Below are 27,129 nucleotides of genomic sequence, written 5' to 3'. Positions count from 1 at the left end.
TTAACCCCCATTGCTCAAAGTAGGTTCTGCTTGTTCATCTTTTCTTCCTTTTGTCTTCTTTCTTCCCAGCTCTTCCCTTTTTTATTTTTATCGTAAGGAATAAGGGAAAAATAATCCTCTGTGCTTGTGTTTGAGCAGTAGGACACTGGAGACAGGTTGGTGGCTTGGCCCCATCAGATGTGACAGTTTCTGTTTGAAAAACGGGGGGAAGCTGTGATAAGAACAAGGAGAGTTATCAATTGGTCTGCAAATTTGGCTTCTGCTTGCCTTTGCTATTCTCTGCCTTGGATTTCCTCAGCAGCCTAAGAATAATTTTGTAAAGTGATGAATCTATTTATTTATTTATTTATTTATTTATTTTTTAAAATTAATGTAATGTAATGTGATAATATAATATAACATAATATAATATAATATAATATAATATAATATAATATAATGTAACTATTTAAACACCAGGCTGGGCAAATAGCAGAGAAAGTACCTCAAAGTGGATAACTCCAAAGAGGAGTTAATCTAATTTAAGATGTAGTTAAATGTGTATTTCTTCAGCATTTTAGGAGGACTGAAGCACCGTGTGAGCTCCTGTTTTTGGCTGATTGTTTCTGCCATTGCACTGTTTTCTGGGCAAGGGTTTGTAAGCAAGTTAAAGCATCTGCTGCCCCATTTAGAGGCATTTGCCTCTCAGTCAGGATCCCTAATAAAGGGGTGAATTGGCAGCCCCACTCATTGCTGGGGATGGTCTCGCTGAGTGAGGGTCTGCTCCAGCCCATTTCCCAGGACCTGCAGGGCAGGAATCTGCCAGCTAATGCTGAAGGATGCCAGGGGAGCAAACAGAGATGCAGCCTGGAAGGAGCCGGGGTGCAGCACTGTGGCTGCTCTTGCCTGACCAAACTGGCACATGAGTTGATTCCCAGCCCAGAAAAGAGATCAAGGAATGGAGCCAAGGCTTTTCCTGCCTCTCTGTCTCCTGCTCACTGCCCCGTTCAGACTCTCAATTTCCTCTCTCCCAGTGAGAGCAGCGATGCCACAGCCATGTGATGCCCAGCCCAGGGGTCACAGCTCAGGCTGGCAAAGGGTTCCTGTGTCCCTGGGGAGGGATCTTGTGCCAGGGCCACTCAGAGTGCCCCTCAGGGTGGTGGCATGTCCCCAGGGATTGGAGCTGCCTCATTTAGCTCTGTCTGCTCTGCTGGCTGGGATCTGAGCCCAGCTGGCTGAGGACCATGCTGCTAAACAGAGACTGCAGAGTAAGGAGCTCTTGCTGAGTGTTTGTGCCCCACTGAGCATCCCCCTGAGTGTGTGCAGCCTGGAGCAGCTGCGTCTCACAGTGTCACTGTGCTGTTTCTAACCTGGCTGGCTGATGGTCCCAGAGGGTATTCAGGAGCTCCAGCAGTCCCCTGCCTTTCTCTGGGCCCCTTGGGGGTTTCTGCACATCTGTTCTGCCTTGTGGCCAACCCCTCTCTCAAACTGCTGAGTCTCTTCTCTAAAAACCATCAGCAGGATCCAGACAACCCTGCCTTCTCATTTCCCTCCAAAACTCATCATCTCCCCTGTGCACTTCTTAATCTCATCTTCTCTGAGTCCCTCCCAGCTGCTTTTATCAGCATCTAATCCATTTTATCTGAATTGCCAACCTGCTTTCTGGCTTCCCCTCCATCATCCTTACCCCCACCAAATGTCTCTTTAAGCTCCCATCTGATCCTCCCCCCTTTTCCCAGAGAGTCTCAACTCCTTCTCCTCCTCCTCCTCCTTCCTCCTCCTCCTCCTCCTCCTTCCTCCAGCCCTTCTCTGCTTTCTCCCCGGCCTGCACCACCACCCCAGCTGCTCAGCATCAGCCTGTTCCTGCCTCCTCACTGCCAGGGAATCTCTCACACATTTCCCTTTCTGATTTCCTCCCACAGCTCACTGAAGCTCCCAGAGGGGACACCAGGTCACTCCTTTCATGCTTTCCATGGAGGCAATGATGGCTCCAGGTGTGTGACACAGCTGATGCTGTCCCCCAGGGGCAGTGGCTCCCTGCAGCACCTCTGACAAAGCTCTCAGGGGTGACATGGCCTGTCCGCCTGCTGGCACATCTTGCTCTCAGCATGTGGAAGAACCTCCCAAAACCTTGCAGACTTAGGCAGAGCCACGTTTCTCTGCACTTAACTGAGCACTTGGGGGCCATTCACATCCTGCCTCCCCTTTTTGGACATCTGAACAGTTGTTTGTGGAATTCCTTATGGTTTGATGTGTGGCATTTTACAGCACAGCTCTGTCATATCCTCTTTACATCAGATGACAAAATTACTGTTTCCTAGTGCTATGGCCTGCAGTGAGACTGGCCAAAGGAAAGGAGGAGGGGGGAAATAAAATGAAAATGTATCAGAAACACCAGAAGGAAGTGGGGCTGTTTATGGGGCTCAAGGGGAGGTGATTCAGTGTGGTGATTGGGAAGAGTTATGGGTAGATTTTTTGGAATGTGGCAAGACACACCACAGCTCTCAGTGTAGCCCTTTGCTCCCAGGGTATGAGTTCACCTGCAGCGAGACAGGCATGAAAGCAGAGGGGTTGTAATGTGGATCTTCCTTTTTGTTCTTCCCAATACTCCAGAGCTCTTCTGAGCTCTGTGCAAGTCGAAACAACATTAAGTTTCCCCAGCTTATTCGCTCTATTCCTTTAATTCCCTTTGAGCTAAGGGAAGCAAAACCTTTGATGCATTGATAAGACGTTGCTTCCCACTGCCTGACATTCAAATCCCCCTCACTGCCAATGCAGGGGCTCTGTCTGCGGAAGGGCCCTGCCTTCAATTGCACAGCAGTTGGGAGACCCCCTGCCCTCCTGATCTTCTTAAGGGTCTGGTTTTGAAGAGCTCCTCATAGCAACTGTGGCATAAAAGCACTTGAGTGTGACTAAGTGTTGGCCTTGATGGATTTCCTGGGTCTAATCCCCTGCACATTATCCCAGCGCTGGCTTTACAAGAAGAATGATGAATTTTAATAGCAAATCAGAGACTTTCTGGTGTTCATGTTCTCCCTTTAAGGGGGGCACCAGACAGAGCTAGAAGCTGTGAGGTCTGAAATGGGCTGTGGCCACTTCTCTGCCTCTTAGACAGGGTGGAGTCAAGGGCTGACTTGAGCTGAGTCTGAGATCTCAGCCTGTGATCCTGATCCCTCCCAGTGGGTTTGAAATGGGACACCTTCGGGCAACCCTGTCTTTAATAACAGACATAGAAACACAGATGAGGTGGTGTGTCAAAGCTTTGGGAGTTTTTCATGTCACCTTTCACTGCTGGGAGACCCATCATTCTCCCAGGACTCCATTGGAAGTAACTTAATAATCTTATCCCTGGAACAGGACTGACTTGCCTGTGGGGCTAATTTCCTTGTAGTCTGCTCCCCCAGTGCTGATCTACACGAGTGCTTTATATTAAATGTGCAATTTGTGATATTTCATAGTTGAGAAACGCTTGCCAGGTGTTATTGGTTTGGATTTTGGCATGTAATGAGCAGGGTAGCAAGCACTAATAGATGGTCTCTCTGACCATTTTCAGCAGTCACCTTGCCTACTTCTTGCTGACACAGTTCTTATGGTAATTAATGAGCTGGCACATTCCTAGGAGCCTTGTCAATGAATTAATCTCTGCACAGAGGGAACAGCTGAACACAGGTTTCCTCCTGTTGTCTCTGGCAAACAGGGGAGGTGGAGAACCTGCAGGCAGGTGGAGAAGGGGCTGTGCAAGTCTTGCTTTAACAGGGGATGGAATTATGCATCTTGCATATTTTGCATCTTGCATATATTTCTGTGCATCTGGTTTTATCCTCCTGAGCCCTCGTGTGTCTGATTAGAGTGTCCAAGGTGGTTATTTTTCCTGGCAAGGGAGTGCAGCTCATAATTAACTCGATGCTACAGGAGCAGAAGAGAGGCTCAGCTCTGTTGGTTGTGTGAAGGTGTCTGTGTGGAGTAATTTTGTCCAAGCAAGCAAAGAATGGGGAGATATAGAAGGATGATCAACACAAGCTGCCTCTTTTTTATAAATTGTGTTTCAAGATTGATCAAACTCCAGGACTGAGACTGGAAGTGAAACAAGGAGGGACAACAGTACCTTCCTGAGGGGCTCCAGACATAGGCTGTGTCCCACTGGAGAAATGTCCATAAAGGCAGTGAAGGAACATTTCCTTCCCCTCCCAAGAGGTTGTAGGGACCCCCATGCCTTGCACTGCCATTATTCTCCTGTGAATCTCACTACTCTCAGAGGCTGAGTGAATTTTTGAGACCCTCTCCAGGCAGCTCCTGACCAGCTGTCCCCAGGAACCACCTGCCACAGCTGACCTGCTGCTTCCCTTCTGCAATGCTTTATTAGACACTGGCCAGACCCCCTCAGGAATTACCACTAAGGAAAGAGGGATGGGTGGTAGTTGTTGCTAGTGTGAATAAGGCAGAAAACATGAATGTAAAGAATTTGTGGTTAAACCACTGAGCTCTGCCTTGACGCTTCACTGGGCTCTGAGTTGCCATTGCCTTCCTTGAGCCATCTCCTGGTAATTGGATCAGTGGATCATTACACATCCTGTTAAGTGTTCAGGAGTCGCTGCTGAAAAGCAGGACAAATCTCTCCTCCTCTGGTGTGACACTCCTAAAGGAGGAGGTTTGGCACTTTTGCAGTATAGGACTCCATAATGTGGGTCAGGGCAAGCCCAAGATTTGATTTGCTGAAATGTCCAGCACAGGGTCTTTGGTTGTGAATCACCTGGGCAAAAGGATGTTTAATTTTGGGTTTGGGACTGTTCCTTGGTTTAGACAGAGTGCTGGGATAATAACCCAGCTGCACAGCCAGTGTTGTGTTAGAAGTCCCAGGGCTGCTGGTATTAATCCCAGCACTGATCTAAAGTAACTCATGGCTCTGTTAGGAAAGAAAATTGTATGTTTGCTTGAGGGACAAGGTGATCCATGAGAACTAAGAAATGAATGTTTCCTTAGGGTGTTTAGGTGTGAGAGAGAATTTATCATCTGCTTCAGTACTTGTTTGCTTTTCTCCCTCTAGTTACTAGCCCTAACCAGCCATGGGAAAACTCTTAAGGTTATGGCATATCTCTGTTTATTTGATTGTCCAAGAGACTGTAAAATGGCCTAAACTAAGGTCAAGTCCATCCGCAGGTAATGAGGAGATTGACTTAAGTAAAGAAAGGAGAGAAACTGGCTACAATTCTGCAGTGAAGGCACTGACCAAGCTCTTGGAGACAAGCTGGGTTGTTGCTTGCCTGTGGGACACTGGCTCTCCCCTGGACTGTGCATGTTTTGCTTTCACTGTCACCAAAGACATCTCAGTGATGAAAGCAAAAGAAAAGTAACTGGACTGGTTTTTATAAAAATGTATTTCCCATTTTGGTCAAAAAGGGAATCCCCCAGGCCTCTACTTTTCTAAAATCATCCAGGTGCATCAGAGCGTTTCCAAAGCAATTTGTCATCATTTCAGGGGCTGACTGCCTGTAGGAACAGGGAGAGCAGTGATTGGGTGCCACTCCCTGGATGTACAGATCTGTTAGACCCAGCCCCAACCCACAGCTTCGAAAGGACTTCCACAGCGTTTCTTCAGCTCCAGTGGATTGCACCGAGCTGGATTCTGCACTGGTATTCCAGCTGTACTTCTATCAATGAATTACACTAAAATGTGAGCTGGAAGAGCACAGGAATGCTGCACTCACACCTGGGGACATTTTGGTGGTCAGTGATGCAGCTAACACCACATGTCCAGTCCAGCATGGATACAGAGCCTGTCTTGCTCTATTGAACTACTAAACTGTTTTTTTGGTTCATGTAAGTGGCTCTGAAACTGCAGTGACAAACAGAGCAGAAATTCCTGCAGAGAGCTGAAATATTTACCTACCACTGCCTTCATACTGCAGGATCCCTGGAGGTTTATGGTAAATTGCTCCCATTTTTGACCCCTAAGAAAGAGGTAGATACATCCGAATTTAATGGCTGAATGAAGTTCCTTTAAACTGTTCACACATGTGTCCTTTAATGCTTCTCACATTGTGGGAGGCTGTGGAACATCCCTGGAAGTGTTCAGGGGCTTTGAACAGCCTGGTCTAGTGGAAAGTTCCCCTGGCAGGGGGGAAAATGAGATGACTTTTAAGGTCCCTTCCAACCCAAACCATTCTGTGATTCTGTCTCAGAATACTCACAGCTCAGGGTGTTCTCAGCTGATCTCAGGGTGTTTGTCAGCTAATTTCGGTGGTGGCACCATTCAATGAGAGAGAGAGGCTCCCTCTCTGGTGTTTCCAGAGCAAAACTGAGTTGAGAGGTGATTCAGAACTTTCAGGTAAAACTTCCCACAAGGATCTGTTCTGTTGCTGTGAATTAACAAACCAATTAGGTTAGGTGGAAGGGAGAGGATGGAAACTTGCCAAGAAGATGGCAGGTGAACCAATAAAATAAAAAATGTTCCGGCAGTCCTTATGTTAGAAATCACATTGTCTGGCACTTATATTAAATATCATTTTTAGTTTACAGCAGACTTCAGTGGCTTCAGTTTTGTCACACAGAACAGAATTCCAGGGGTTATTTTTGGTTAAACACTTAAAAGTGCTTTCTTTCTAAGTCTTCTAACAACTTCTGTTTTAATTGTGCAGATTGTCCCAAAGTGCTTGCTCAAATGTCAGGTTAGACATAAAATGCCAAATATAAATTTATATTCTTGACCATATCTGCGTTGTATTATCTTATTCATCCTTCTGATTTTTCTTCAATGGGCATTATATTTGTAGTGTTTTTCCATGGAGAAAAAAAAATCTCAATTATCCATACAATCCTTTTTGAAATTTTGTTCATTTTTTACCATTCCCTCTTGGGTTTGGGGCATGGATCTGATCACAGCACTCACCAAGGAAATTACTTGTGGTTTCCCTAGAGCACAGCACATTGGCACGTTCTGTTTCCCAGTAATTTGACTCTGAAGCAGAAGTTTGACACATCTGCTCCAAACATCTGTGGTGTTTAGAGAGTTTGATCATGCTGAGTGGATCAAAATGACCTTTGTTTTCTCAGCTTTTCTTTCTCTTACCAAATGTTACAGTGAGTTTAGATCCTTCCAGGCAGACTACCCCAACCTTGCCACTGTCTACAGCAAACATCATCTGAAGCTGTGCTGACCCCCTCTCTCATATTTGGCAGTCTTATTGAAATGGTGTCCTCACAAATCCTGTTAAATTTTCTATTTCCCTGTTCATTTTCTCATCTCATTCTTCGTTGCTTTCCATCCAGAAGCTGAGAGGTGTCTCCAAACCTTGGGCCTCCTTTCTCCTCCCATGGAGGCCACCAGAGGAGATCCAGGCAATCCCCAGTGTGGCTCTTTGCCTCCCTCAAGTGACTGGCACCAACACCAACCTCTGTGCAGCTGCAGCACCTTCCTGCGACTCAGGTGAGCCCTTCACCTCGAGGAAGCTTGTCTCTATTATTCCTCTTGTTTCTTTAGAAAAATAGATATGAAGATTTTTGGATAGAGGTGTTTTTCTTTGCCTGGGCACATCAGGATGAGAAAATGACATTGCTGCTTGAGATGGCTGCTCCAGACCCAGCCTTTTCTAAGACATCCTTGCTAACCCATCTGACTTTCTAGCAGTCTGAAAAATTCCACATTTAAACTTTGCGCCCAGGTCTGTCTCAACAGCCGAGGTGAGACCAGACATCACTGAACTGGGCTTGGGGAAGTGAAGGTGTTGTGCTGCTTCACTTGCTATGAGGCTCTGGGTCATCTCCTTGGCTTGGCAGTTTCTGCCCAGAGCTAATCACACCTTGTTACTAAAGCTGTGTTGAGGACGTTGCAGAATTGTCCTTTATTTCTTTAGTCATACATACCTGTCTGTTTTCACTGTGTCCTTTAGCTATCCATACCCTTTTGCCAAAGTCACCAGACAGCTCCATCAGGGCAGTGGCATGTGAACAAGCAATATGAGGGACACTTGAAGAGACAATTCCCACCTGGCTGCCTCCCTCCTCAGCAGCAATGATTAGCCCAGCTCTGAATGACAGAGTGCAATAAAACTGAGACAGTTCTGCCCTTGGTGCATAATAAGTGAAAGACAAGTGGGAAATTTCTCTGAAAAGTTTCCTCCACTAAGAGTAGGTGAGTGAGCACAGCCCTTTTCTGTCTGCCTTTCTCTTCACTCAGCAGCAGCCTGGAGCTGAGCCTTCAGTGTCTTTGCCCTTCTCTTTCCTACCTTCTTTTGCAGCTCCCATAGACAAAAAAATAATGTGGCTTTTCTGGAGCCCTAACCCCATTCTGTCACTGCTGTGCACTCCTGTGAGTGTGCATTATCTGACCATAAAGCTGCTGTGCAGCCAGCATGGAAATGGTATTGGCAAAGCTGTAATGGAGGCAGGAATTTATGTCTGTGGCCAGGTGGAGTTCTGAGGGATTGTACCTGAGCTAATAATACCTTGCTGTGAGCCACTGAGTTCAGCTATATCATTTGGGGCAGGAAAATCTATTGGTGCTATTCAAGTGTGGCTACCACAGTAATATAATTTTTCTTTGAAAAAAGCAATGTTTACTTTTAATTGGAATCAATGCCAGTCACTTGTCTCACACTGAAAAAGAGTTAATGAGAGGGAAGTATAAAGAGAGGAAAACAGTTGAAAATTAAAAATATTTTGTTATGAATAATTATTAAATATCCCTAGTTTTAAGTCATAATTACCTGGAATTAGGCCAAGTGTAGCTAAGTCAAGGAGCCAGTTTGTTACTGGGTGATTTTGGAGTCCATCACCTCTTGGGCCAGAGAGGCAGGAGAACATGGACCCCACCAGGCAGCCCTTCCTTCCTCCATCCTCACTTCCCAGAGCTTGGGAAGAGCCCTGCTTGCTCACTCAGCCCTGTGAGTGGCCCCTGTGAGCTGGCACAGCCTGAACACCACACAAATCTCCTCCCTGGAGATGTGGCTGCAGAGCTGTTGAGGATGGTCACAGATTGTTTTCGACTCCAATTTTCCATTCCTACCCTGTCGCAATATGACATGAAATGAAACAAGCTGGACCCTGGACTCTAAGGTAAGAAGAAGAAAAAGAAGGGAAGATTATTTCCTGACTCCAATATTTATAGGCTTACAAAAGTGACAGTGGATTGGAGGATGAAAGTGCCACCTCTCTAATGACACTGGACAAGACAACAGTCCATCAAATTTCTCCTCCTCCAGAGAAGAATGTAAAACAATAATTATTTACATAAAAGTGGGTGAGAAACTTTATTACAAGAACGTAAACCTCAGACGGCTTAGAAGAACTTAGTAAAACAGGGCAACACTACCCTGTCTGCTGTTCCTCAAGGAGTGGGTGCATCCCTCAACAGAGAGCTGGCCATGGCACAGCTGGACACAATGCATGTCCTGGTGCAGCCTTGGGATCAGGCTTGGGAAATCTTAACATTGGAATTCAGAGTGAAGAGCCACTTAAAAAATAGTTAAATGCATCTTTTCCCATCTCTTGCCACCTTCCCCACCCCATTCAGAGCTGCACTGCTACAAAGCTGGTGCCCCCTTCATGTCTCCAGCGTCTTCAGTAAACAGATTTGTTGTCCCTCTCAGCTAAGGCATCCCAAGGTATCTGTCAGCTGCTAAAGGCATCATTTTCTGTTTATCTTCTCCTAAGCTGCTGCTCCAGCCGAGCTGCAAAATTAACATTGTGCTCAGCAAAACGGTCTGTGTAAAACAAGGGCAATTTATACAGAAATAGCCATAATCCTTCACATTAAAATCTGGCTGTTAAAATTCTGGCACCTCTCAGAGGTCACTCTAACCTAGTTAAGTCCTGTTAAGAAAAGCTGTTATTATGGCTCACAGCTTTTTTTTTCTCCCCTACAAGATTGTCTCCTTTGGCTTGTGCTCTTCAGCACTCACCTCTACCTCCCCTGCCCTGCTCCTGCCTCTCCTGGTTTAAATTGCTTTCTGTCATACATTATTAAAGACTAAACTACCTAGACACTATGAAAAGTGCTCAATAGTGGGGTTAAAGTCCCTGCAGTATTTCCTTGTTTCTTCTTTTCCCTAGTTGGAATTTTGACCACAAATGAAGCACATTGAGCGAAGTTCCTTGTAAAAAGGTGCTGGGCTGGAACAGAACAGATGTGAGTTCAGCTCCCTGCTGTGACAGGGGTTTCCTGTCTGTCCTTGGATATATCATTTAATTTGTCTCTCTCATTCTGTCTCGTTCCCCACCTTGCTGCTTTGCAATGATAATATTTGTTTTCACCATCCAGCATATCTCAGTGTGTTTCTTCTCATGGTGCAAAATCTGTATTAACCAATGTGTACACAGGACTGTGGAGAGTAGGATTTCAGTCTCTGGACCTCAAATTTCATAATACCACACAAATAAACACATTAAATAAATGCCTTTCCTTCCAGCTTGTTCACCATGACTATATGATGTTTGAAACAGAATGATGTTAAGGTCAAACTTGATCTCTCTTGCCTGAAGCTTTTAATGAAGTAAAAAGGAGAAGATTACATTCCAATATTAGTGATGAACTAATGAGAACTCTATGGCCTTAAATTGAGTCCTGCTGAATTTCTCTGGGGGAATAGTACACAACTGTTTAAATCATAGAATCATAAAATATCCTGGGTGGGATGGGACCCACAAGGGTCATTGGAGTTCAGCTCCTGGCCCTGCACAGGACACCTGCAGGACTCACACCATATTTAGAGCCACTGGCTTCTGGTGCTGCTTTGTGCAATATTCCCTTTTATCTGCTGGATGGCGAAGCCTGGATCACCATGGCACAGGGCTCATGAGCACTTCAGGGTGCATGGCAGGTCCTGGCTTTTATAGGGCACATTTCAAGGAAAAGCTTGCAGAAAAAGGATGGCACTTGGCACATCAAGACAGAGGAGAATTCCCTAGCAGGCATGGGAAGAAAATCTCACTTGCAAAATGAGTGGATGTTTCTGGAATCATGACAGGATCACAGGTTGGATTTGAGGTTGCAATTGCAGAGTAGAAAGATGCTTGTGCCAGTGTAGGTGGGCAAACCAAGGGTGGCACAGAGAGTCTGGGCAGATAAACCTTGGGCAGTTCTCCCTAAGGACCTGCTGTTTTCTGGCAGGGAGATAAAGCAAACCCCGCTTCCCCTTGCATGAAGTTGCAAGAAGTTTGTTCTCAAAATGTGCTTGAAACAACCATGGTAGAGTCCACATTCCTCATCATACAGATAAAAGTGACTAAATTTGGGCTACTGACAACAGCACCTGGGCTGAAAGTGAATCTCGTTCTCTGTGCAGAAAGAAAGGTAATCACATTCAGAGGGCCCCAGAGAGCTCCTGTCTCTGACACTGATATGGAGAAACAGACTGGAAAAGATCAGCCAGACAAACAAAACTATATTTATATTGCAGTCATCACAGAGACACAGGCACTGGACCCTGGGAGTGTTGCCTTTCTCTTTTAGGGGCTTTATCTGACACTGGCAGGACCATTCCCTCGTGTGATCAGTTATGAAGCTACTCCAGGGTATAAAAACCTCTGTAGTGCAAAGTTTGAGCTGGCAGAGGAGCACATTTCAGTGGCTCCACCATGCAGGTAGTTTTGGGGGTATCAGTGAAACTAATTTAATTACTGAAAGTTAGCCCAAGGTTTAAACATCATGCAAAATGAAGTGGCAGTGGTTCACTCATCATCTTGGTGTGATAACCCACACTGTGGGTTATCCTGGGCAGCCCCCTGACTTGCTGAGAGGTTTATGAGGACCCTGCAGGAGACTTTGCTCTAGTTCTTTTTGACCACATCCTTGGGATTTTGCATGGTCTGGGGTCTCTTTAGTGGCTTTATAGGATCAGAGAAAAACAAAAAAAAAACAGGTGAGAAGGGATTTTAAGAGTTTTCTTTATCCATTTTTCTCCCCCTCTAGCAAGGACCAGCTATCTATCTTTATAATTTCTGATGGATGTTTGTTCTTTAAAAGCCTCCAACAGTGAGACTGCCCCGCCTCAGGCAATCTATTCCATCCCCTGCTTCCCTCACCATTAGGAAGCTTTTCCTGAAGTCTAACCCTCATAGCTCTTGCTGTCACTTAAGTCCATTATTTCTTGTGCTTGCCACCTGGTTGTGGCAAACAGATTATTTCCTTCCTCTTTCCAACAACCCTTAAACAATTGATGGCTCTCATGCTCTCTCCAGTGTTTTTCTCATGTTCTGCAGTGCTTTTCTCTCCTCTGCCTGAACCAGCAGCTCCCTCGTTGCCCCACATAAATCATGGTCTTTGATAGTTCTCATTTCTCTCCTCTGGAATGTCTGCAAACCATTTTTTTTGGTTTTTTTTGGTTGAGGTCCAGTGCCCCCAGTGGGATAAAACTGAGCTTTTATTGATACAAGCTGAGGGAAATAAATCAGCTACCTTTGCTTACAGCTCATGACAAATTCCCATAATCACCTTACACTTGTAGAAAGAGAATTTAAACTAAGAAATTGGTGGGAAATTATTTTGTTCTTGTGGCAGTTTATCTGTTGTCTTTCAGAAGATGCTATTAAAACTATTAAGTTTTATCACAACTCTGGTTCTTTCTCCAAATCACTAAATCTCCAGGACAGCTGGTGCTGCTGAGATGACCCCAGCCCATCAGTCCCTGCTGTAAGTGTTGAAATTTGGGTGGGTGCTGGCAGCTGTTCCAAGGAATCAGGGTGTCACTGGAATTACCCAGTCCCACAGACCCTGACTTTGGCATTAGAGTGTTTGGGGGTGGAACTGTGGTGTTTTTGTCCCAACAAAGCAACGAGGTGGCTGATACTGGACATGTGCTTCCAAATGAGCAAATGGGGTTCTAATTGTCACTTTTTTCACCTTTTCCTATTGTAACTTTGTTTTGGAGATTTTTTTCTTGTGCTTTGAAGGAAAGCCAGCCCATCAGAATTAGCTCTGTGCTGATACAGCACAGGGACATCGTCTCCCCATTACTGATACCACACTTGCCCGAACACAGAGGAAATGAAATAAGACAGGTCAGTGTGATTCCACTTCCTGAAGGACACCTCTGTTGGATCCCACTCTGATACTGACATAGAAGTGACAATGAGACACCCACAGAAAGTGTGAGAAAAAGCAATCCAAATCTGGGTCCTGAGAGTACTCCTGATGGCACAGGATTGTATCTCACACTGTCCTCTTGGCCCTGCTGAGCACATGAGATAGAAGCTTTTGTTGTGAAGGGAGAATGGTGGCTATGAAAAAAAAAGGACAGAGAAAAAACATCTTTCCTCTGAGGAAGTTCCTAACTGTGGCTTTTGGCTTCAAAAGAAGGCTTGTAAGGAACAGCTGATGTTGAGAGGAGATGGAGAGCTTTGAAAAGTTTTGATGTGTTTTGGGTTAAACCTTCCTTGCTTCTTCCACTGAGGTCATGTAAAGGCTCTTCCCCATGTTTGTGTCACTCCCTGGGTTGGAACCTCAAAGGCTTAGAGAGGATCAAAGAGTCTGTAGTGAAAACAGGTTGATTTTCCACCGCTTTTGAGTTTGGTGTGAGTTCTTCTACTAAAACATAAAAATTCACAAAGGACCATTACTCTCAAAGAAGGGAAACAGACTGGTTTTTTTTTTTTTTTCAATGTGTGGACTTTGCAGCTGACTCCAGCAGGTGACATTTTCCAGCTCTGAAAGTCTTCAATAAAATCCAGATTTGGTGCATTGAGATCAAGGTCTCTCCTCCCATGCTGTAATTTTTGGATGTAAGGGCTGCCTAATTGCAGTGTGAGAATCCTTTTAAAAAGGCACCTGACAGGGATGCTCTTTAAAATAGGCCATTAGTCTTGTGACAATGCATCAGGGAATTAAGTGAGTTTATTAGTGAGGCAAACCTCACGTTGCCTTGCTCAGGCTCTTCCCCTGTGAAATGGAAATTGGTCGAAGGAAATCAGAAAGGAGGCACCATGGGATGCACAAACAGAAACACTGGATGGGACAGCAAAGCATCTGGAGAGCTTTCAGCCCTGCAGGTAGTCAGTGTCTTCTCCTTTGGCACAAATCTGCTGGTGGGTGTGACCCCCTAAATAAAGCCCCATGGCCTGAGGTTCACTCAGTGGCCATCACAAAGCCAGGTGTGAACCTAGAGAGTAATTTAGGGAGAGATCCAGGTGTCTATACTTTTAATGCTACTACGAATTCCCAAATTATGTGGGATGTCCACACAGGGCTTTTGGAGACCCAACACTTACAGAAGTTCAGTGGGAATTGCTTGATTATCTGAAGTGGTACCAAACACCTGAGCTTAGGGACCTAAATTCATCCAAGAAGTGGCACTTGGAGACATAGAAAATCCCCAAGGACAATTCAGTCCATTCAAAAATATTTGTAGAAAGTGTAAGTGTGAGGGATTTGGTGGAAATTCCACACCTTGCACTTGAATTTTCCTGTTATTTGCAAATTTATGACTCAGTCCTCACATGGGGCTGGGCCAGCACCTTCCAGCCTTAGGCTCTTCTCCTGCTGGTGAACAGATGACACAAAACAGGGACCATAAGGGTGTTGTGTAAAGAACAAAACTGGGGCACATTTCAAATCATCATTAGGGAAAATGGGAAGAAACAAAGAAACATCAAATTCACTTTTAATTGTGCTAATTTAAAAATAAATATTCCAGTATCCAGGGCATGTTTTTCACCCTGATATACCATGATTCAAACTTGCTACAAATCCTCAGGCTTCAAAATTTTATGTTTTCCTGTCAAATTTTCTTGCTGATAGCTACAAATACCTGGGAGCCTCAGCAGCATCAGCAAAGCACCAATGCTGTGCTCATGCTCAGGAGACTGTGAGAGGAGCTGGCTGCAGATTGTGTTGTCTGGACCACAACAGCCCCAGCACACTTAACTTCAGAACATGGTCAGGTGCTGTGTCAGCTGCCCTGCACACTGAGAGCTGCACTGTGCTCCTGGGAGGGAAGCATGGGAGCAGCATCTCTGCCCTGTGATCTGGTGTTTTACTCATGAGAATTAGTCCATGGAAAATGTTTCTGCCCTGCCCAGTTCCGCAGATCTGCTGCTGTTTATACCCTGCCATGCAGAGGTGTGATAAAAATGTTTAAGGAAGAGGTTTTTCATTTTTTTTTTTTAATATTTATCTCATTAACATCCCTTGATTTGTGGGCTGTATTTAAATTCCAGATTTTATCTGGACTCACCTTGTGGGGATTTCATTAGATCTACACAAGGAATAGGACACTGAAAAATGCAGAGAGAGGCAGGAGGAGGAGGATCAGCTTTGCAGTTAGCTTTGACCTGAAGGACTGAGCTAACTCATTGCTGGTGGTTCAGGTTTTGGATATTATGAAGTTCTCACCTAGGACAGGCTCTTTGGCTCTTTTTCACAGTGTACATGATGAAGATATATATTTATTTTAGGTAAACACTTAGCCAGAAGGAAGACAACATGTGGTGTAAGGTAAATTATGCAGATAATGTTCTATTATGTGCACAGAGTAAAAAGTACAAGGGACATGAATTTCCCCGGGGAAACACCTGTGAGAGGGGAGGCTGGGACAGCACATGAAATAAAATAAAGAAGAGAAGAAAGAAGGAAAAATAAATTGGAAATAGACAGTTCTGGCAGATTTTGCTTGAAGGAGACAGAAGACTGAATGAGCAAAAGATTGTACTGGAGGCAATTCCTTCCAAAGAAAGGACTTTGTATTGATGTCACATATCCAGGTCACTGCTCCAGCTCCTGAGGACAGGACTTTGACCCTGCAGGTATTTATGAAGCTTGGAGTGAGAGATTGGAAAGTGTGAAAAGAATCTGTTTAGGAAACAAGTTGGAGCATCTCTTCCCTCCAGACCTTGCTTTTGTTCCAAGGTGGGGAATGCAGTGATTTTGGCCTGTTCTGTATGGACTGCTGAGGTCTGGCTGGAGCAATTCCTGTGGGTTGTGTGGCAATGCAAGATCAGATGCAGCAGAGAAAGCAGCCCCTGGGCTGAGCCAGGCACAAAGCACTGGTGAGAGTGGAGTAATGATTGTATTTGAACAGCAGAGCACAGGGAGAGTCTCAATGGGCAGTAACACTTCATTCCATCAGCAACAGCAAAGAGAGGCTCCTCTGCTGTGTCTCTTGTTTCACTCGGGGCTGTGCTGGTAGCAGCAGGTCTCAAAGCTGCTGGTTTGGGCCAGCCCTGGTCCTGCCTGCCCTGGTGCTCAGCTCCACTGCAGCTGCAGTCCTGAGGGGTCTGTGTGTGTTCTGTGCAGTGGAACAGGCTGATCTGTGCTCGAGGGAAAAAACTGAGAGAATAAAACAGGTTGGGGGCTTTCCAGTCCTTGTGATAGGTCCATAAAGTGTTCATCTCCTCCAGATTTTCCTCAGTGTGTTCAGCCTGAAGCTCTCTGCTCTCTGGCTTTTGAGACTCAGGGATTCAGGATTTTGCAGGATATGCTGCAGCCATTGACAGAAATACAATTGTCTCTTCCCATGTGACTGCCAACACTTCGCTGCAGATAAAAGAATGGGAAAACAAATCTTAAATACTGGAACCCTGTGGTTCTGCCTTCCCAAGACTGTTTGGGGTGACCCCTGTGCTGTGCCCTGCCCTCCTGCAAGCAGCAGCTGGCAGAATCCCTCCCCTGCCCTGAGCTCACAGGTACAGCCCCACAGTGAGAAAACAAGCTTATCAGTCTTTTGCATTTGTGTTGACACCTGCAGGTTCAGAGACTTTTTGTTTGTTTTCCCTGTTCTCCTCAGTGTATAATTGGCCAGATTGCATTTACTTTTTCTCTCTCTTGCACTAATCACAGCTGCAGACTGGAGTAATTTGCTGATGCTGTACAAGGAATTGTCTCTCCTGGAGACCTGGCTGGTGTGATCAGAACTCACATATGGTACCAGAACAAAGGGCCCTGCAGGCAAGTGGTTCTGTTTATTTTGGCTCAGGTCAATGTTCCTCCCCTCTCTCTGTGTCTTCCCCTCCCTGTGTGCTGTGCTCATCTTTTTTCCCCTGATTTTGGAGCTGCTGGCTCCTTGCTGCCAGATCTAGGGTGGCCTGGCTTGTGCAGCATCAGCAGCACAGATTTGAGGGATGTGGGAGGAAAGTGTCCAACAAACTGCTTGTAGTTAATATGCTGTGATGCCTTGCTTCCCTTTTCTCCTACTTCCTTTTCACAGCAAAGAAACATTCCAAGGCTTCCTCTCTGCTCCCCCTCCCTTTCTGGTTAAAGATATTGTGAGTGGCTTCATGTGGACTCTTGTTTTTCATAGACACTGTGGGTTCCACCATCTACAGATTAGTCTGATCCTAATAGCAGTTATTGGCCTTGATTTATTCCTTATTTCCTTTGGAGCAGCTGCTGGCAAAGCTGCTGCTCTCCTGATGAATTTTGTTGGTCTAATTTTTGATAGCATACTTACAGCTAAGGCTGACAGCCTGTTAAAACAGTGCCATCTCTGCATTTAGTACTTCTCTGCCCCCAGCTCTCATTTCAGCTAAGTATCAAACATCACTCACCATGCTGCAAAAATCAGTAGCAGTTTGCAGTATTAGGAGGAAGAAAAATCACAGGAAGTAATGGATGAAAAGGTAAGTAGTGAACATCAGCACCTTTGGTGGTTGTGTACTGATAAAGGATAAAAGAGCTGCTGTCTCCTTCCCTCCTCCTGAGGCTTTCTCTTCTCGACAAAGGGGCAGATATATAATGGTTAATGTCTCTCTAGCATCAGTATCCTATCTGTGGGCTCACAGATTTCTTCTATTTGTGCTGTTATTTACAAATAAAAGCTTTCCAAGTTTTATTCTTGGCCTTTCCTGCATTGTGTGTAAATGCGTCTTCTTGTGTCATTTAGCAGTGCTTTAGAAAACAGCTGGTGCCCCCAGGGTAAACCTCTAAACAATGTCCTACTCTGACAAAATTCTGCTGCATCAGCAAACCATGTTGTGCATATTTCTCTCATTGTTTTGCAAATTGCTGTTACAAAGAGCTTTTTCATTAAACAGGCTCTTCTGACCTAAGAGATAGTAAAAATTACATTAGAGATGCCACAGTAACTTGTCACTGTGACCTGCCCTAAATAGCTGGACTTATTTCACTTGGATAAATCATTTATTTATAATGACCTATTATGTCATCACAATTCTGCAGCAGAGATGCTTCAACTCCAAGTGACATGAATATTCTTTTGAAGGGCTAATCAGAAGATGTATACCATCAGGATTATCTGCTTTAAAAATACAGTTCTAGACAGCACTGCCCAAACTGGGAAGCAATGATTAATCTGTTCTGATTACTGTGATCATATAGATCCTTGCTGCTCACCCATTCTCCATGATCTCAGTTAGAAACAGCTCTAATTCTTAGTTCCTTTTTTCCCTAGAGCTGCATTTCCATGACCAAATTTGCAATTAGAGCCCAGTGCTTCCAGATTTCCTTTGATAACTTAAGAGAACAGCATGGTGCAAAATTTTATCTCTCCCCCTGCCTTTTCACAGTCTTTAGTGCCTCATTTTCTGTTGGGAGCATCTCTGTCTGCTTTGGGTACGTACATGGTGCTTCCTGAACCTCAGAATTCCCTTTGTGCAATTTTGCTCATGAAAGGCCAGCCACAGAAGGCATTTTGTCCTTGTAAATCCATGGCACAGGGAGGATGTTCTGTATTGCTTCCTGTCTGCTGGCACTGAGGTCACAGTTCTGGCACAGAGTGAGCCAGGAGCAGCTGCAGAGATCCAGGGATGGCCCTGCTGTTGCTGCCTGGAGGGATGAACGTGGCCATAAGTGTCAGGAAAAGGAAATTGCCAGTCATGTTCTGTGTCCTGGCCATGTGATTGTGGGAAAGGGCTGGCAGGTGGCTCCTATTCCTTCCATGGAGGGTGGGAGTAGCTTTTCTATCTGGTAAATGTATGCCTGAACAAAACTGTCACAAATATTTGCACACATGGTTATTGACCTCAGCCCTAGTCTGGTCTTTATGTCACACCAGTCCTTCTGCTGCTTTTCAGGACTTCCTCCAGAAACTGCATTTCTCTGGAAACATCCATTTCTGCTCCTCTGCTGAGGAAGTAAAGACAGTGCCTCACAAACCAGGACAATGGGGAATGATCATACCCTGTGTCCATTGTGCACCTAAACACTTCTGAAAATGTTCCTATAACCTAGAGAAATCGTGACTGCAAGGGAATATTAGTGACCTGAGAAATGGTGTGTAAATATGTGAATATTTTTATTGTGTAGGCTATCTGTGTGAGGCACTGAGTCTGATAAATTTCTGTGGGCAAAATGGTCCTCAAAGAGCAGTGAAAATCCAGCAGTTATGGCGGGCATCTGGAGAGGATGGAGGTGGTTGCCCATCACCAGCTGTTCTGAGTGGGAGCCAGGAGGGCCAGCACTGGCACAGTGCCTGTGGGCCCCTGCAAGGATTGCTTTAAAAGCTCTGTCTTCACACCTTTTTGTCCAAGTAAAGTGGAGAAATAAATCACCTTGCACACTTGTCATTTTCCCCCTCTAAGCACCAGCCAAAGCGTTTAAATATAGCTAAAGCCCTGTATTTCCTCAGAATAAACACCCAGATACTCAAAATAAATTGCTAGGTCCTGGTATCAAAGGAATGATTTATAACCCAATTATACTGGGAATTTTATTCTCTATTTATTCACTGATAGGTTATGGGTCAATTAGGTGTTTTACTCCTGGAGAAACACCTCCTCGCTCCACCATAAACTGTGAATTTGGCACTCTGAATTTATTCTGTCCATCTTGTAAACCACATCCAGTTTGGGGAAAAACTTTGAGAATCGTTGTACCAAGGACCAGGTCTGTAATTTTTGTAGCATTTTGTCTCTGTTTACTGCTCAGGGCATTGGCAGGAATGCAGAGAGTTCCTTTCTGGTGAATAATCTTCACCATCTTCTGTTTCCTCATCAGAATTGCAGTGTATGGGAGATGTTCATTGTGAAGCTGAGTCTGTAAGGTCACTGGGAAATGGATATTTCTGAGCCTTCAGGGGAGGCTGACAGCATCAGTAATGGGTCTTCAGCAGGGGCCATAAGCAGACACCTGGTGAAAATTAGAATAGAAAAAAACCTGTTTAATCTTCCTCCATAATGTTTTTACTCTCTGAGTACAGTCAGCTCAGGATTTCCTAAGGCTGATGTGATTCTCAGCAAGCTGCCCTGGGTTCCTCTTGTAGCTGCTTGTCCATTCTGCCCTTGAACATCCACAACTGTAGAACCACTGTGGAAAAGGCACATTGCTTTTAGAACAAAACCTATTGTCCCCTCCAATGGTACAAAAACCTCACACTTACTCTAAAGCCTTTAGCTGAGTAATTTTTTATCAGTGAAATCTGAACAAGGGAAGAGGTTTGACCAAGTTAGTGAATGTAAAAGAGGAAGTTCAGGGGGAAACTGTTTTATGATTATGCCTCTTGAATCTTGCATTATTTTAGCAATGCAAATTCAATGCTGCATTTTAATTCCCTTGTTAATATGGACTTTTCCAGTCCTGTATGTGTGTAAACCAGAAAGGGAATCCAGCCCAAGGGTTTCGTATCATCCTCTATTTGCTCCTCCTCCTTTCTTTTTTTACAAATTAGAGTAACAATGTCATAATCTTGAATAACATTGTACTTTTCTATTCCTATAAACTACAGTCATGTTCTCCAGCTTTTGTATATCCTCTATTTGCTCCTCCTCCTTTCTTTTTACAAATTAGAGTAACAATGTCATAATCTTGAATAACATTATACTTTTCTATTCCTATAAACTACAGTCATGTTCTCTTGCTTTTGTATCATCCTCTATTTGCTCCTCCTCCTTTCTTTTTACAAATTATACAAATTAGAGTAACAATGTCATAATCTTGAATAACATTATACTTTTCTATTCCTATAAACTACAGTCATGTTCTCTTGCCACAGGGATATCTAAACTAAAAGAGAAATAAAATCCAGCCCCAGTCACATTTCTGCAGTGGGACCCCAGGCAGATGATGTTTTTGGTATTCTTATGCCCACGCTTTTTGGTTTCCTGGATGTGGCTCTTGGCATCCTGGAGCTGTTTGTAGTAAATGTTCCTCACTGAGCAAGCCTGTCCCTCCCAATGCCTGCCTCTCCTTGTTGCTCCTCTCCCCACACCTCGAGTTTCTGACACATTAATACAACAAGCACTGCAATAATTAGGGCACCATATGGCACTCACAATCACAGAGCAATTCCAGCATCGGTGGGTTGGGTGAGCAGTCAGAAAGAATAAAATAAGCAAGGCTGCTGGTGTGAGCAGGTGATTAAATCAGCGTACTCACATGGCAGAGAAGCACTGAGTAAGTTACATGTGTGTGTACAAGCTGGACTTGGGGAATTTTTTGGTTTTGTCCTCATCCACCATAAAAAGTCACCCTGGGTTAGAAGGGTGCACTGAACTGCTGCAGAGAGATAAGTGCCCTTCATGACACATCCCTCTGAGGATGATCTTTATTATATTTGGATTCCCTCAGGTCGCTGAGTTCTCTAATATTTCCCTGCCTGGGATTGTATTGCCATTTACCAGTTATAATGGGTATTTAGTGTTTTCAATTATTTGCTACTTCATTGAGAGCACAACAGTCATTGGAGCCATTGTGGGATTCTCAGTTAATCCTCTAAATAATAAAAGGAATCAGGGAGCATGTATAAGCAGTGAGATTTTCCTGGCCTGGCTGTCAGCTGGGAATGTGAGCAAATCATGCCCACGAGCCATCACAGTCACGCTAACAAAAGCTTTGGGGCACATGCAGAAATACAGATTGTGGAGTATTCTTGGGTTGTATCTCTGGAGAAATGTTATAGCTGTGCTCGAAGAAGAGTCTTGTGGTGATGTAAAATGCATGTCCTTTATGGATGGTTGCTCATATGTGCAGAGTGTCAAGGATTTTGGTGTAGAAAACCCCGTTTGGTATTTTCTCCCTGCTGAAACATCTTCTTCCAACTGAAACCCTTCAGCTGCTTGGATGAAGATAGTCTTTCACACTAAATAGATGTTTTCATATTTGCACTAAACCTTTTCTAGCAACGTGGAATAGACATGATGGATGCCACAGAAGGAAGGGCAGTTCCCAGGGAGGGTTTGTGGGTGACCTCCAGGATTTCACCTTCTCCTCAAGGAGCCCCAGGACATCCCTTCCTTTGTTTCCACAGAGCAGATGCAAAGCAACCAACCCCTTTTTGTTCCTGAGGACAAATCACTTCCAAGTACATCTGGATGAGCATGAAGAATGAGAATATGAATACAGACAATTATGATGGAGTAGAGGCCTTGTAAATTTATACCCAAACTTACCCCCTGGTAACTCATTCATCTGCGTGTCTTGACAGAATGCATGAGAAATAGCGGGACAATAAAGGCTTTTGTTATGCTGAAAGATGTTAATAGCTGGCCTCAGGGTGAGCTGGGTTTCCAAGACAATCGAAGATAACACAGATAACACAGCAAAACTCCCAGAATGAACACTGAAGCCTTTATTTTGTAAAATAGAGAGACTGGGGCTATGTCAGGCTGGGGGTTGTCTATAAAGGTAGAGGTTTTACAGGATCTTATTTTTATGGAAAAGTACTTTCTGGGGTTGTGGTGTAGCTGAACTGCTCGTTACGCTTATGGAAATATCCAGCAAAACATCATTATAGACATCCATACCCATGGAAATATCCAGCAAAACATCATTGTAGACGGCTGTGCCTCAGCGGGTGGGGTCTGGGGAGTGTCAGAGGGCGCTGGGAATGGCCCTTGTGCCCCTCCAGCCTCTCTGCCCGACTCCAGCACCACGCTGGGAACAAAAGGCAAAGAAAGTGGCAGAGAAATACTGCAGGGAGCTGCTCTGACAGCCTTGGGATGGTTAGTGATGTTTCAGAAAAGCTTCCCTATAATTCAGTCTCCGAGGGAGGGAGGTTATAATGCATACGTGTCCTCACCCCTGGTGCACAGTGGAGCTCCTTCTCCCATCTCCTTTCTGCCTCCCTTCACTCTTGTCTCTGCACAAGCTGCTGCCCCTCAGGGGAGACACCATCATAATCACAGCCTGTGTGAGGGATGGGGAGGTTTGCTTGCAGTTTGTAAATGGAAATCTGGACTGGCTTGGTTCTGTCTGAAAATAGTGTCCTTCCCAAGGTGATGCTTCTGTGAAAGGCTCAGGAATAAACAGCTGGAATGGGTCCACTTCTATGAATTTAGGGAAACATACACAGGTGTTTTGGGTGGATTCCCCTGGCCTAAATGTAATGCCTGAGTGCTGGCTTCTGGTCCAAACAAGGGTATAGGTTTGCTCGGTAGTTGGTAGGACAAAAATGTGACTTTCAGAAATTGAAATTTCTCATTTCTCTTGGACAGCCACCTTGGAATGAGATAAATGGTCCTTGGGAGTTGTCTCTCTCTCTCCAGTGACTGCAACAGGAACCCAGAAATGCTGCAGGTCAGTTGAGAGGAAACCAACACAGAGTTCAGCTGCACTGGCAGGTTTGCTCCATGCACCCCTGTACACTTGATTAAAAAAACCTTTCCAGAGCCTTCAGCACAGCTGCAAAGCACAAACCTCACAACTGTTCTCTGCCAGAGGAAGAAAGTAAGAATATCCTAAGGGAAAATGCACAGAGGATCCTAGGAACTGCTTTTACCTCAGTCTGGACATATGGCTAGTAACAAAATGACAGGTGAGCAAGCAAGAAACTTGAATTTTTAAGGCAATGCCAGATGAGAGCCATTGATGTGATGGGACAAACTGGAACTTTGACGGGATGAACACACTCCAGAAATGCCAGCCCCAAAAGTTAAACAAATGTGAAACAGAGCACATTTTGCTCTTGGTATCCATAATATAAGTAGAGCCATTTATTTATTTTAGCTTTCATCTTCTTGCTCTTCTGTCCTCAAAAGAGATAGTTTGGATCAAGTCACTTAAGTCCACCCTGAAACAAAATGTACCTTTGTGATTGATATCTACAAAAACTCAGAGTGACAAGGTAATAAAACTGGAAAGGTTTGGGTTCCTTCAGGGAAATCCAGTTCTGCTCACTTGGCTGTCAGAATAATGGGGTGTCTATTTTGTGGTCATAGCGTTAATGCATTTGATGCAGGTAGAGTGGTTTTCAAGTAATTTCATTCTGTTTCCTATATATATGCACATGGCACACCATTATAGACTAAATGTCTGTAAAATGGGGATGCTCTGCAACCCCAAATTATGTCTGAGAGAAAACAAACCTTCCATGGCTCCTGCTGAGTTGCTGGGGCTGGTGCTGCTTTGGGAGAGGATGGGTTCACATTTCTGAACAAAGCAGTGGTGAGGCTGGATAAACACAAATGTACTGAGGGTTGATGTTTGAGATCAGGGGGAGGATTTCAGGAAATTCACTGAATGTTCCTTGTGCTTCTGTTCACCCAGAGGGACAACTTAAGCAAAAAGGAGCAGTCACACTGAGAGACAGATGCCAGCTTTTGGAGCAGGGCAAGCAAAGGACAGCAAATAATGCAAGGCAGAGAAAATCTGAGGGGTGATGAAGAGTTGCTTTCAGGATTGTTAGGAAAATTAATCCACAAACACCAGAGGCTTATGTCCAAAAAAGGAGACAGAGGAGTCCTTTTTGGGCTTTATTCAAATGAAGGGAGAGGCCATGAGGCATTCCCCTGGGATCTTTCCAATTTTTGGAGGATGCAGCCTCCTTTTTATCCCAATTTCCTGTCTGCATTTCCCTTCTCTCTTTCCCCATTGGCTGAGGTACTTGAGAGGTTCAGACTCCCTGATACGCCTGATACCAGAGATTTCCCTCTAATGTATAACCCTCCCTTTTAATTTTTAATTCTTAAGGAATTTAGGGTTTTTTCTTCCCCATTGTTTCTTTCATATTTCAATGTCTAATTTCATTTATCAGCAAACCTGAAGTTTATTTGTAAAAGCAAATATCTTTTTCCATTCACCAATCAGTGGAATCCTTCCCATTGTTTCTTTTATCTCCCAGAGCTAGTTTTACCTAGCAGCAGACCCACAGCTTGTTTGTAAAGACAAATCCACTGTTCCTCTCAGGATGGTCGGGTGTGAGTGTTTCTGAAGCCATGTTTAGTCACCGCTGGGCTCTTCCCTTTGCTGAGCAAAGTGAGCATTGGTGCTGCCATGTTCTGCCACCCAAAGAAGGAGGAATTACAATATTCACTCACTCAAACAGCGAGGGTGAGATGCATTGCACAATCAGTGGCTTAGGTTGCTGAAGATGCAGCACCTTCCACTGTACAGTGAAGTGCTGCCATATCCCCCTTGTGAGCCAAGGGTGGCAAAACTGGGGCTCCTTCAGCTCATTCTCATCCTGATCCTTCCTTTCCCCCTCCTCTGAGCGCTCACTGTCAGATCTGAGGTAATGATGGCTTTCCACTGGATTTAGGGATATATCTCCTTACAGGCAGTAAGAAAATCGTGGTGGGAGGTGCAGAATTAAGGGGTCAGGTGTGTGGAGCCCACTGAGGAGAGGCTCACGCACACACACAGAGGCTGAAGAATTTAAGATAATATTGTAAACAACAGTGGTGAGATTGCTCTCACCTCATTCCAGGTATCTAATCATCTGGCCTGATTCAGATTTCTACATCAGGTTAAGATGAATCACGGTCTGAGCACACCCCCCTCTCTCCCCACTGGCTGCAGCCAGTGTCTGGAGCAGATGAAGTTGTCTGAGCTGGAGCTCTCTGTGTCTGCTGAGCTGGAGCTGGCCCCATATGAGAGAGAGTAAATTTGCCTGTGCAAATCCCAGTTTGAGCATTGGGATATTGCTCCCTCTTTCAGTGAAGCCTGCCTGTATAGCCATTTCTACACTCCCAGCAGACTAATTATTACAGAATTTCTCTGTCATTGCTTTGCAACGGTCCACAGCTTAACTAATTTAAAAATGCAAATGAATGCTAAATTGCAGCTGAATCTGAACCATCTCCTTCTCCCTCTCTCTCTCCTCCTTTCTTTTTTTCTTCTCTGCTGGGAAAAGAAAGATACAGCAGACATTAAATGCTGATGGTGAAAATCAATCTTTCAGATTTGAGGTAATTTTAAATTAGGTCCCAGTGCCAGGGATAGTGACATCACCAGAGCTGCTTGATTGATTGGTGATTTGAGGAGAAACAGCTTGGACTCCATCCTCCCTTTGTCCTCACAGAGAGAAATGAATGTTGCAGCCTTCAGCTCTTTTCCCTGGGAGGCTTTCACACTCAGATGGCCTCAGATGTTGGGGAGAGGCATTCAGGGAGAACAGGAGCAAATGCCTGAGCTCAGACACATCTTCTTGTGCTGCCCTGCTCCCTGGGCATCAGGCTGGGGCTCTGTGCTTGTGCACAATCAGCTGAAGGGCTGTCCCCTCTGTGCCATCCCTAACCAGCTGCTGGCACTGAGCTCAGCTCTTGGTACACTCACAATCTGCAGGATCAGCCAAGACTGTCTCATCTCTGTCCCCTCCTTTCCCTGCCTGCTGACACCCTTATAAAGTAACTTCTTTAAGGAAGAGTCTATAGCTGCATATGTGAGAGGCACCTGGGCAAGCTCTAGCACCATGGTTAGTGGTTTTGAGCTGCAGGATCACACAGACAGCCTAAACAGCCCATTCACAGTCAGCCTCGTTGCTTTCATAATGCCAGCACTGCACTGCAACACAAACGCTGAGACGGATGCTCAGAAATGGAGCCCTTGAGCATTTAGAGAGTCTGTGATGGGCTCAGAGTGAGGTATTGGGATTGCATCCCTCCATCCCTGGTAGGAGGGTCTGGAAATCCAAGCCTCCCCACTCCTGACTGCAGATCTGTGTGCTGTGCAGCTGAGTTAGGTACCCAGACAAGAATATCCAAAACAAACTCTGTGCTTAGGGCTGGGGATAACAGACCTGCTTACCTGCGCATCCTCAGCTCATGTATTGATGATAGTCTTCATGATAAATAACATCTTGCTGAGCAACATACAGAAAATTACAAGAATCACCCCAGAGGGCAGCTGCTGGCAGCTGTGCACACAGGACTATATTGCTGTTCATGAAGCATTTTTTCTATTTTGCAAATTGATGCAGAGATAGAATTTCATGAGTGTTTGTTGACACTAACATACAGCAGACAGATTTCTAAATGGGCTCTGCAGAGATGATTGAAATCCCAGCTCGAGTTCCTCACTGTGCCCATTTGCTTTGTAAAATCCCAGGTTGTTTG

Source organism: Melozone crissalis, unplaced genomic scaffold (genome assembly GCF_028551555.1).
Source record: "Melozone crissalis strain CALT ecotype California unplaced genomic scaffold, PUWL_Pcris_2 ptg000061l_1, whole genome shotgun sequence".
Taxonomy (NCBI): domain Eukaryota; kingdom Metazoa; phylum Chordata; class Aves; order Passeriformes; family Passerellidae; genus Melozone; species Melozone crissalis.
Note: the sequence above shows the minus strand (reverse complement) of the source record.